Genomic DNA, 12,724 nt, shown 5'->3' on the forward strand with positions numbered 1-12,724 from the left:
ACACACACAAGGACAATTAAATACCAAACAAATCAACAGGGTGTCTTTTAGGTAGATTTTAGGAGGAAAAAAGTGTTACCCTTTCACGTAACTTTGTGAGGCTTTTCTCACTGTCACTCCAAGATAAATGAAAGATGCAGCTCCGTACTATAACAAATCAACTGAAATATGACTAATATATTTCTGAATACCATCTGGGTGTTCTTAACACAACCCCAACCACCTGTTTCAGCACACAAGTTCCAAACGAGAAATTTCGACTTACAAAGACAAATGTGATGATTGAGATAAAGTTTTGCCTATTAATATGTCAAAGAGAGCAGAGGTAAACCGCAGAACAGGGATAGGGAAATGGATGAAAAGTGAGAGAAGAGGAAAAGAGAGGACCTCATCATGCAGTGATAAAGTGACATGACATTGCAGTAACTGGTTATTTTTGATCTGTTCTAAATGTAAAAATGTAACACTTAAATGAAGAAAGTTTCTCACTAATTTAAAGTCTCTATCCACAGCACTTGAAGAAAACTAAATTTTAAAGCTAGTTCACCAGTTACTTTCGTTATTTCAATTCTTAAAAAACCGCCAGGAGTTGAGTTTTCATTAAAACCAAACTATGACTGGTGTGCTAAATAAAACCGGTTGCTGACAAGCATTTAAATGTTTGTTTTTTTAAACAGAGTCAGACCATAGACTATAAAGAGCGTCCAGCGCAGTCAGTCCACGTAAAACACACCAGGGCTACATTCACTCCAGCTAACTTCATGGCAAACATTGAAAGCAAAACAGCATCACCGATCTATTTTAACTGAGTATTCTCCGTCTAGCTCAGCTAAAAACTCCGGATCTGCAGCACGTTACCGTGTCGTTCACTACCAAGCCTGTTTGTATCCGGTAGACTACCGACAATGTGATCTTCACCTGTTTGACTGACTTTACCAGATAGTACACGACTGTCCTGCTATTATTACAAACACGTGAACTAACCACAGACAGTTGCCTTCTGATAAGAGATATTAGTTTTTAGCTTAGATAATTGACATTTTTGTGGTCAACTTGTTGTATTGTAAGAGCAAAATAATTCTGTTTTTAATGACAATTGTCTTTATGAACCTGTGATCATGCTGAAAGAGCAATAAACTATAATAACTATAATAAATTCCAGTACCACCACCTCTAAAACTGTTATATTGTGTTTGTTTAATCCATACAAAGGCCAAACTGTAGTAACTACTGTTTGCCATTGCCCAGGGGTTACATGCTAGACTATTTCTGAGAGCGGTATCTCTCTCCTCAAAGCAAATAAGCATATTTCTCAAAATGTCAAACTACTTACCGCCAGTATAAGAAATTGCACTGTTTCAGCATCAAAAAGGGTATAATTATCCCCACTCCTCATTTATTTTCCTTAAAAATATGACCATCAATGTTGCAGATTGTGCTCAGCTAGACATCACACTTGATGGAAAGTAATGAGTGTGATGTGATTTCTTTTTTTTTTTTTTTAGATTATTTTTTGGGCATTTTAGGCCTTTAATAACAGGACAGTTGAGGATATGAAAGGGGAGAGAGAGGGGGAGTGACATGCAGCAAAGGGCCACAGGCCGGATTCGAACCCGGGCCGGCTGCGTCGAGGAGTAAACCTCTATATATGGGCACCCGCTCTAACCACTGAGCTATCTGGGTGCCCGTAATGTGATTTCTTCAGTAAAGTGCTCTAGGCTGCTGAGGAGTCATTGCACTGATGTCATCCAGTACGAGCCAAGATATTATTGCTTCTATTTTGTAGAAAAAGCTTGAAAGCAGACCAATTAAGTAAGATTATGATAAAGATGAACCTGGGTCACTATCCGTGGCCCATTCTCCTGACTGATTGTCTCCCAAGCTGCTGCCTTCTGCTGTCTCACTCTTGCTCATGCTGTTCAGTTCTTAATTTAGCCTTTCGCTGAGCCCGGTAAGATTACAATGGTCTGCTACGGGCCAAGGAGCACTCCGGGGCTCTGCTCCACAAGCAGAAAGCGAAAGGCGGAGAGGGGGGGTAAATCAAGATACATCCCTGGGTTGATAGATGCTGAATGGAACCGATAGAGAACATGGAGGAAGGTCGGCATCCATTAGCCATGCCTTGAAGTAACAGATGGATAACTCCACAACAGAAGGGTCAGCACGTGCTGTTGCTGTTAACACCTTTGTCTCACTCTGGAAACGTATTGGCGTCTGCCAGCACACATGATGCACAGAAGCATGTAGACATGTGGCCAACACGTCACACGCCGGCCTGTCTCAACGTGTCGATGCCAAATATTTGAAACTGCTTTTGTCTGAAACGCAAACTTCCCCAAACATTCACCGCTGTAAACATATTATCCTGCACAAACGATGCAGTCATCGTATTTGATAATCAGTAACGCACACATGTCCCAGTGGGCCCTCAAGCAATTCTGAAAATGCTGCAACATATTGTGGAGAAGCTCTAGTTCCCCACGTCTTGTCAAAACATAATCGGCAAACAAACAATCCAAATTAAACTGCTCAATTCATTTTCACCACATAAAGTAATTATATCAGTCAAGAGGAAAAAACAACAATAAAAAAACAAGTTGTAAAATTGAACTATTTCTTTCATATCATTTTACAAGTTGTTTTTCTCACTACTCATACAGTAACTAAAAACAGAAACCACATTCCATATCAATGCCCATTCCCAACAATCGCACAAGCATGAATAAATGGCAGAACACCCGACATGTAGAGTATGCACATACATTTAAATATTAAAGTTTCTAAAAAAAAAAAAACTGATACAACACAATGTTTTCACTTCACACAGACAAATCTCCTTCCATCTGCCTGACAGGAGTGGAGGTATCACACCAACAATACAACGGATGGTTTAACAACTTCCAAGCTATAAAAGCCAGAGCTGGCCTCTTTCACTGCCCGCAGTCCTCCAGGAGCCCGAACCCGCACGGCAATGACAGCGCCAATGTCATGCTGTCACCTGAGCTGAGCCATTATTACACAGGCATTCTTAATAGCCCTATAGATTAAAATCCAGAGGAACAAGACACCAACAGATTAAAAAAAGAAAGATAGGAAGAGGATGATGAATTGCCTCAGATTGCCAGGCAATCATGCATAAATTACTAGGATGTGCTTAGGTATAATAACCAGCGCTGTTTTAAGTGATCACTCACTCTCGGGGAGCTGTTGTGTAAGGAAGAGTGGGTGGAGATGTAGGGGGAAAGAGATGGGTGGCGGGTAAAGAAAGGAGCGGGTCGCCGCTGTCTACTCAATCACATCACCGTCAAGGGTATCGCCCTGACACTGTCTCCGCTCTGTGCCCCGAGGTTCTACACAAATCTCCTGATAGACAGACGCAGCAGTCAAACAGCACCCTCATCACCCCCAGCCTAGGCCCCAAAGCTTCCCTGGGCATGTCTCTGTGGCCCCACAGTCTGCCGCTGGGAGCCCCGGCAGTAACAACTGATTATTCAGGATCTAGGCTAACAAGAAACTGTCATGTGGATTTCAAAACATGTTCTGGTTGTGAATACATCAAGCAAGCAGGGGGAACAGGCTGTCTTCTGCTTCTTTCTCTCTGGATGTGCTGCACTTTCAGTTGCTGAGCAGATTCATCAGGTAGGAGGAACCAGACTGTTGACTGTTGCAACTGGGTCCACTTCAGTAGAAGTTTCACAGTAATGTACAGTGAGATACAGCTGCTTCACCATCCTCTCAGACAGCTCTCCCTGTTAATACACATTTCAAAAGACCTACCGGTACAATGTCAAAGAAATATATATAACAGTATATATATATATATATATATATATATATATATATATATATATATATATATATATATATATATATATATATACACTGTACGTTTCTGGGTAATGAGCATAATGTGCACTGAGCAAACAGTGACCAAACTCTTCAATACATCTCTGGTAAATTGTTCACTTTGATAGTCCATAATGGCAGATAGAAAACCTATATTCTCAAAACTACAAAGACTACGTTTTAGAAAATAAAAAAAAGTTTTTTATTAAGTGGCCAGTAGAGAAGAGAACCAGTAGTGGATTATCAAGTTTGTTTTTGTGGGCAGGCACATCTTCTTGATACTTTTTGCTCTGCATCATCTCATATACCAATCACAGTGAAACAAGGAAAGCAGGTGCTTTTATTTTGAGTATGCTATTATTATTATGTCATATTTGTCTAAATGTCACATTCAAAATTTCTTAGTGGCATGTCACGAACAAGTCTCTACCATTCAGCTATTTACTTTTCTTCTTTTGTATGCCAGTGATCGGTAAACGTTAAGGATGCTGAACTTGGTGCCAGAGTCAGGCACCAGATCAAAAATCTACCCATGTACTCATCTACATGAAGGTTTAGCTGATCAAAAACAGCCTCCGAAGAACTTCATTTAGAGGACACATAAAAGATCTAGAATATAATTATATATCGGTTTTTCTCACCTTTCATAATGTATACCCTGCCACACCAGTGCTACTGCCTGTGCCATCTGCAACAACTCAAACAGCCAGTGAGCTTGGCACGAGTTCAGGCTAGCAACAGTTGACTCTTCACCGCGGGGAGCCATCTCTCAGACTGGTACAACACTTCAGGGCCCGGGCATTCGTCTCCCTTCACCACATCCTTCCTCATCAGCATCACTTGGTGTGCGCCTCGCTTAAACCATGATACTGCAGTCTCGGTTCCTTTAAATCTCTGTAACCCCTTCTCTCTCTCTCTCTGATTGCTTATAGCCTGATGGTGTAGTAATGCTAGCGCAGCAGGGAGCTGGGGAGCAAAAAAACTTCGGCCACATAACGAAATAGTATTCACAATGGGAAATTAGGCAGAAATACAGAAGTACTTGCCAACCATCCCACCCAGTACCCAGTACGCACACACACACACACACACACACACACACACACACACACACACACACACACACACACACACACACACACACACACACACACACACACACACACACACACACACACACACACACACACACACACAGAGTGTGCTTCTCCTCTGTGACTTATTATAAACCTGCTAATAAGCAGAAACTGTAGGTGAATTGGCAAAATTGTAAAAGTATACACTGGTTAATATTTGCATTGCACTTTTTCTCCATCATATCCTACACTACACACCACAAAGTGAGAAAGGAGGATTAATAGTCTCACTTTCCCTCCCATTAATCCATGAAGAGGCTATAGAGCTACTCTCCTCCTCTCTCTCTGTGTCTTTATTTCTGTATTTTATTTCTCCATTGACCCAAAGTAGCAATACAGAGCAGGGGGTGTGTTTGTACAGATGAGGGCTCTCTCCAGCAGAATATGAAGAAAATGAGAAAGCATAGTTGAAGTCTGTCACCCATTGTCTTGAAATAGCAGGTGGCAAAGAAACATAGAGAACAACAGAGTATGTGGGAAAGAGAGGTCTATTGCCAGGACAGCCGAGGACTCTGGGATAAATCAGGGAGACAGGGATTCAGAGTGCCAAAATAAAAAACATACACTCAACCTCTTCAAACACCACTTGCATGCACACACATACAAAAAAATGGGCACTCTGGCCCTGCCACACTTGGTGCACATGAGCTTAAACTGCAGCATGCAGGATCATCTTAGCTTAGCTACATAGCTTAAGTCAGTTAGCCAAGGTTTACTCCTCTGGACTGAGCTCCAAGTAGATTACACCAAAGGCATGCTGCTACTCTCTGGTGCACACACAATAGATGTCACTAAACAAGGAGCCAGATGCCAACTCATGGATGGCTAAAGTGCTGTGGTGTACTATCCAAGCTTGGCGCCGCATACTTGCATTACTGCCATCTCTGGTCTCTGCAACATCAAAACAAACAAACAAACACAACAGGCACGCACACAAAGCATGTATAATGAAAAGGCAGCTGACCAGAGAGGTTTGAGCTAGCCTCCAGGGAAGAAGCAGTTAGTATCTAACACCCTAATGTACTACTAGCATATAATACACTAAAGTACACACTCAGTGACCTTTAAAGACACACACACAGAGGACAAATTGGATCTATGTGTGTCGTAAGCGGCAGTCCACTACTGTACCATTAACCTTGAAGGAAAGGAAGTAATAAAGGTGTGTTTTTTTTACCCTGTTTCTATTTAATTTGTCCTTTAAATGAAATTCCCCTAAGGTACTGTGTCTGCGCCAACCTAGGAATAATGCAGGAATAACACAGAATTCCAATGGTATTGTGTGGAACAATTCCAGGAGTAGATTCTCTGTGTTAGGTAGAAACAAACAAACCAGAAAAGGAAAGCAGGTTATAACATAAACAAAGAAATAATGCCTGCCAGTAAACAATGGTTTGGAAATCCATCTAAAAATAAAAATGCCATCTTCCATCGACCTAACCCTGCATACAGATATTTGTGCCAGAAAACACATCTAGTCACCGAATTTCATTCATGTTTCATAGTTTTTTGTTGTCAGTATAGTCCATGATTGTCCACCCGCATCACTGCAATGTAACACAGGAGAAGAAAAATAGGACATGGCTCTGTTATCCAGCCACAAGCAGGTCACAGCAGCTGGATACTGCAAGACAAAGCTCCAAGTAGAGCAGGTTCTTTCTATTTCAAAAAAAGAATCAATGATTGTTTGTGTCTTAACTTGCAGTTTGCAGTGTCTTTTTATCTATCTAATATCCCAAGTGTCTTCCTTTGCAAATTAGACGGCATAAAAAGCACTGAACACAAGCTGAAACTCTCCCCCAAAAATGCATATAACACACATTTTCTTGTGATAGGCGCATGTGTCCCTGAGTATTCCTAAAGAACGTGGCCCTGTGACATCAATACAACTGTAGCGGTTAACGTGCCGTCCATTATGCTCACCAACCAGCAGGCCAGGCCTTGCACTTGGTGGATGGAAGAATGGGAAGGGGGAAGGAAAGAAAAACAAAAGCGATTGATATAAATGATCTGCCGGCCAAGAGAGGCCCCCAGGCAGGGGCGAGCGAAGGTCCGCTCGATACCAATTGATCGTGTGAGGCCCAGGCATTTGTCTTAATTCTGACTAATTAGGGCACAGCGAACGAGGAGGGGGTGAGAGGGACAAGTTGTTGGTGGGTGCGTCAGTGGGACCTCCCAGATTACAAAATCAAGCCCCCGTGTTTACAAAGCGTGGAACAAGTGGAGGATTAAGGAAATCAGTTTAGGAAACAACAACCGTCACCACATTAGTGTTGCTGCCAAAATAATTCCCCTGTCTGCAGTGAGTTGCCTGATAGGCAGGATGGGAGTAAATCCTTTTCTCACTTTTTTTTTTTATCTCGTTTGTGTGAGAAATGCTGATTGTCTTCTGCCAGCACAAGTCTGGCCTTTGATAGCCAAGAGGCAGCAGAGGAGAGATGCTGTTCTAGCCGCACCCATTGCACGAATAGACATCAAAGCCTTTTAATTGGCGAGAAAGAAAGTTGGGCTTGATCACTGCACGACTGTGATAAAACAAATGGTGTGGTGTGAAAAATGATGATTGGATGTAATCTCCTGGTCGAGGGTAAACGTCTGTGGACACCTAAGGCAAATGCTTTGTTGTGCAATCCTACAGTGGTAGATTGTGTAGTGGGAACCTGAGAACAGGAGATGTGGGCTGGGAGGCGTCTCAGAGTTTAGAGTAAAAGCCCTTTTAAAAATCGCAACATTTGGGAGCAAAAGATTGAGCGGGTGTTGAGCAGCTGAGAGCCTGGCTTAGACTCTGATTTCTATCTGTCACTCCCTGAGGATGTTAGCAGCGTAAAGTGGACGGTGGCAGGAGGGAGGTATTGTCTCGAACGAGGTGCGGCAGCAGGGACAATTCTACCTGACTTGAGATCACAATCTGACAACAGAAACACACACACACAGACATTCATGTGACCGTGCATGAGATGGCCTCGCGCAGGACTGGCTCCACAGACAAAAGTGACAAAATATCAGTGAGTGAAAGTGACAGACAGACAGCTTATCTGTATCAGACAAGATCCCATTGTTGAGGAGGAACAAAAAAGCTCAGGCAGGCCGGGCAGACTTGCGCCCTTTGTCACTCACTCTCATAAGCGAGGAGAGACTGACAGATACACTTTAATATCAGCTACTCGCTCTTGTTCTTTGAAACATAACTTCACTGCCCTTTCCACCTCTAGCCCCCTGTTCCCTGACAGCTATTCATACATTGACCTGCCACCAGCCCCCATTGGGCAGCTCTCTATCAGGGTTTCACGAACAGAAGTCCACAAAATAAGTGTGGATGTCTGGATATCCTCACCCAGCCTATAAATACCTCATCGGCTCCAGACGTGGTGTCAGTCTACTCACATCAAATTAAACAATCGGGCATGTCCCCTGAATTCTCTGCTCGTCAGCTCAAGTGTGATGTCCTAATGACTGCCTGGTCGTCGATACCGGTCCACATAACAGTGGGCCCTGAGGGGGACAATTAGGGAGAGTATGAGATGTTTTCCCTGATAAATGTTGTCACTGCTGGTATTGGCACTAATAAGCAGTAATTTGCTGTTGTACACTCTGATGACACACACTGTAACAGTACAACCAGACAGATGGGTGAGCCCTGCAACGCTTTACATGAAAGTGACACAAGCGGTGGGTTCCAAACATTTGTATGCAGTGTTTATGAGATAAGGCCTGTGTGACATATTGAACATTCCCTAATTGTGCAGAAATGTGCTCTAAAAGAAAAAGAAAAAGTCAAATGTCACCAACTCCCACCAGGAGTTTTGTTATGATTATGTCCACATTTGTTGAAAATGTGATGAAAGTCATTGTATGCTTCATGCCTAAAGTTTTATTTGAAAATCAATTAGATTCACCGGTTAGCACTCCCCCTCTTACCTTGCACAGCAGCTGGATTATCGCAATATCACTAGATCACACGAGAATTGCAGGATCACATATCACAAAAAATGGAATGCTTTGTGTCTTAACTACCAGCAACCAATCACCTGTCAGGTGTTTTTGCCTGCCGTGCCTTCCCTTTTCCAATAACAGCTTCTCAGATGATTCTGTGTAACAAACTATCCGGCTCGTCAGTTTACTTCCTCTCTGGCTGAATCTCAAAACTGCAATTGCAATTTCAAGATATTAGGTTAGTGATGGGTAGGAATGGTACAAATTATCTGCTGAAATTCTAATTGGTGGGGCAGAGGCCTTTAAGGCATCAGCATATTTTCAAAGAAGCTGATTTTATTTGACCTCAGCTTGTAAAAGCTGTTTTAAATAAGTAATTTTACGTGGTAAAACATGATGATTGGTAACATCCGTTTATCTGGCATCTCCTAATATTCCCTTTTTTGTTCATATTAAACCCATCAGTGAAAAGATGTGAGACTTTGAAAAAAGTGCAAGCTCTTTCAAACAATTCAAGGAATGGTTGAATTTGTCTTAAATCTTGCAACGTTATGTTACGTCATGTTATCAACACTAAAAACTGTCCAAAAAACTCAAAGACATTCCATTTACAATGATAACACTGAAAGCACATTCACTTGATAAATACCTTTAATGATTAATCTATTATCAAAGCTGTCACCGGTAAATGGTCTGCTGATCAAACTATTGCTTAATCAATTGCTCTTTTCAGCACTGCTTGATGGCTCCCAGTGGTTAGTGAAAAGACCTTTTGATGGATTTCCACTTCAACATGCATGAGTGTGTATTAATCTCTCTCCCATTAGAACAAAAAATAAGCTTTTCTTAATAGCTCCAGGCAGAGGGACCAGATGACGAATAGATGGCCAGAGAGACAGATCATCATACAGACACAGGTGGCGTGAGACTGTGCCGCGCTGTCTGAAGTGTGGGTGAGTGACGGCTACCAGTAGAGCAGGTTTGACTCAGCCCATCAGCAGACGCAACGCCAGCGGCAGTCTGCAGGACTGACCAACAATCAGCATGAACAACTTAGCACAAGCCTTGCCGGACCGCTCTCCCTCCCTCTCCAACTTTAACTTCCCCCTCTGTGTCACCATCCTGCCAAAACAGCAATGGGAGGATGTGTACTGTTGTCAGCGTGGCAACATGGTGTCACCATAAACGGTCATGTGCTGATACACTTGATTCAATATTTACTCTGATTTGAGCGTCCTTGTTAGGCTGTCATCTGACAGCAATTCATCTGATTACGAGTTTATTCAAATGTGGCATAGGCGGGGAGAAAATCCATGGGAATTTGCTTAAATTGGCCGTAGATCTGGGGACATTTTGGAATATATCGCAGATTGCATTGACCTATACTGTCAAAAATATCACCCAGACACTGTTTTGTACGGGAGGGGGGGGGGGGGGGGGGGGGGGGGGGGGGGGGACTACATTCAGCTATTAACAGCAAAATATTTTTAAATGAGGTGACTGATGTGTCACAGTGGATAATCAGTGATGACTGTGGGGGTTGTTTTGCTGTCAGTAAGCAGACAACTCAGTCAGCGTTTCATGCATTCATTTACACAGACCTTTAAAGTGGCCTAAGTACAGCTAAATCTACACTATCCATTTCCTTTTCACATGATCTCTCTGAGAAGCCCCAAAAATCCATCTTCTATGCCCCATACCAAGCCAGGTCTTCAATTTAATTCCCCATCTGTGGCAAGCTTGAAATATTATCCAAGAAATGAGATCCGTGACCCTGAATACAGAGTGTGAAGCAGCACAGGGAGCAGGATGAAGACATGGCCTGATTCTGTGGCTAAGAGGCATGCCTTAGAGGAGGGAGGAGGCCTGAATCCCCTCCCAAAGTGGCACAGCTAAATATTTGCCCTCCTCCACTTGGCTGTCGGGACGCATCCACTCAGCCCCTTTCCCATCACTCCTCTGTTCTGCTCAGAAGCAGCAAGAGCTGGCACGGTCAGCCAGGCAGAGCGCCAAACCCACGACAAAAAGTTTCTCCTCGCTGCCAGAGGTCACGGAAGTTCAACAACCTGGAAAGAATGGGCTTTGCATTTTTAAAACCTCTGGGCCACCATTTGGAGGGTCACACGCACACCGTGCGGGCAGTGTTAAAAAAAACGCTGTCAAATGGTCTTTGAGCTTCCCAATGATTTGAAGAAAAGTTCCCTCAGAACTCGACGAGCGGTCTCTGCGGACTTCTCCGCGTTAAGTGTTCCATATTCATTAACTTTTTTCCACATAACATAGCAGGGTTTTAATTGCCTACAATTTAGACTAAAAAGCTAGATGAGCGGAGTGAAAGCACCATGCCTCCTGAGAAAGAGATGTGGGAAGTCCACCACCAGCACGCCCAACCTGATAGACACATAACTACTAATAAGAGCCCTCATTACGCATAACCAGATTATTCCCTCTACTATCAGCTCAAGTTCATTTTTCTCCTCCAAAGAGACCCGCAGTCACTGGGCTCCAGCAAACTGATGAACCAGTGCATCGCTGCTATGCAGCCACTGAGGCTGCAATCCAAGCAGCCCTGTACAGATCATTTAACAAGTCAAACAAAACATCTGTAATTGAATGACTCCTCTCTATCTGGCAGCGATGTCAGACGGATCTGGTGACTTCACATTGCCAAGACAAAATCAACAAGAACCAGCAGGGTTTGACAAATATCTTAAAATGACCCGCACCATCCCTTAACCAGAAGAAGCGGAATGTAACGTAGTACATTTACTCAAGTACCGTATTTAAGTACAAATTTGAGGTACTTGTACTTTGCTTGAGTAGTTCCACTGTCACTTTATACTTCCCCAATACATTTCAAAGGGAAATACTGCACTTATTACCCACTCCATTTATGTGACAGCTTTAGTTACTAGTTACACTTAAGATTTGTGTCTACTTGGGGCCCCTGGCACTAAGCCATAGGACAGGGGTCTTCAACTTTTTTGTTAAGCCAAGGACCCATTAACTGAAAGAGACAGAGCAGGGACCCCCTACTACATACATTATGTAAAATTAATTTGCCTATTAAACTGGCCCTACAGTAACATGTAGGGTGGCCTAAAGCCTTTATACATACCTTTTTTGCATAGAATGCTAAGTTATTAAAACAGCCTAATAATTGTTGGCATGCTTTTATTAATTATGTTTTAATGTTAAAACATACATTTGGCACAGTGAATCCTCAGGATGAACAGGGGGGAGCGAATAAAAAATACCGTTAGTGACTTGTCTCTCACCTGGTGTCCACCCACCCGTCATGTTGCACAGGTTGTCTCACTGACGTCATCTTCTGTACAACACTGAAACAATGAAAAAAAGGAATCACTTTAATAGCACTATACACTCTATTCAATTAAATAATACACTTCCATTAATTTGATTCCCTTTATAATTATATCATACAATGTAACAGAGCTAATTGAGATGTTGTATTTGTGAATCCAGATCTTTGCTAATTTAACAGGTTTATTCAATAGAATTGTCAGCACTTTAAACTTTGAGCTACCATGTGATGAAGAAGCAAACTGCTAGAGAGGATAAGGAAACATGCCTGTTACACATGTTGTTTCTCATTGCTGTGCACTGCCTAGTTGTTCGGGCTCTGGTTATATTCTGTCACATTAACGTTGGGATAGAGGGTATGTTGACAGAGAGAGGACATTGCACATTGAGACTGTAGGGCTTTTCTAAGGCTGGTGGCATTGGGACATGAAGACGTGTGTGTGTGTGTGTGTGTGTGTGTGTGTGTGTGTGTGTGTGTGTGTGTG

The 12,724-nt window shown here is 42.7% G+C and overlaps 1 long non-coding RNA gene across 1 annotated transcript in view; it reads right to left on the reverse strand.

Annotated features, from left to right (window-relative positions):
* LOC116703122 (uncharacterized) overlaps positions 1-12,724 on the reverse strand; it is a 24,180-nt gene that overhangs the window by 8,199 nt on the left and 3,257 nt on the right. The window contains exon 2 of the long non-coding RNA XR_004335345.1: positions 12,173-12,256. This is a non-coding gene — a long non-coding RNA (uncharacterized LOC116703122). The remainder of the gene's footprint in view (positions 1-12,172; positions 12,257-12,724) is intronic.

This window comes from Etheostoma spectabile, chromosome 15 (genome assembly GCF_008692095.1).
Source record: "Etheostoma spectabile isolate EspeVRDwgs_2016 chromosome 15, UIUC_Espe_1.0, whole genome shotgun sequence".
NCBI classification, from domain to species: Eukaryota; Metazoa; Chordata; class Actinopteri; order Perciformes; family Percidae; genus Etheostoma; species Etheostoma spectabile.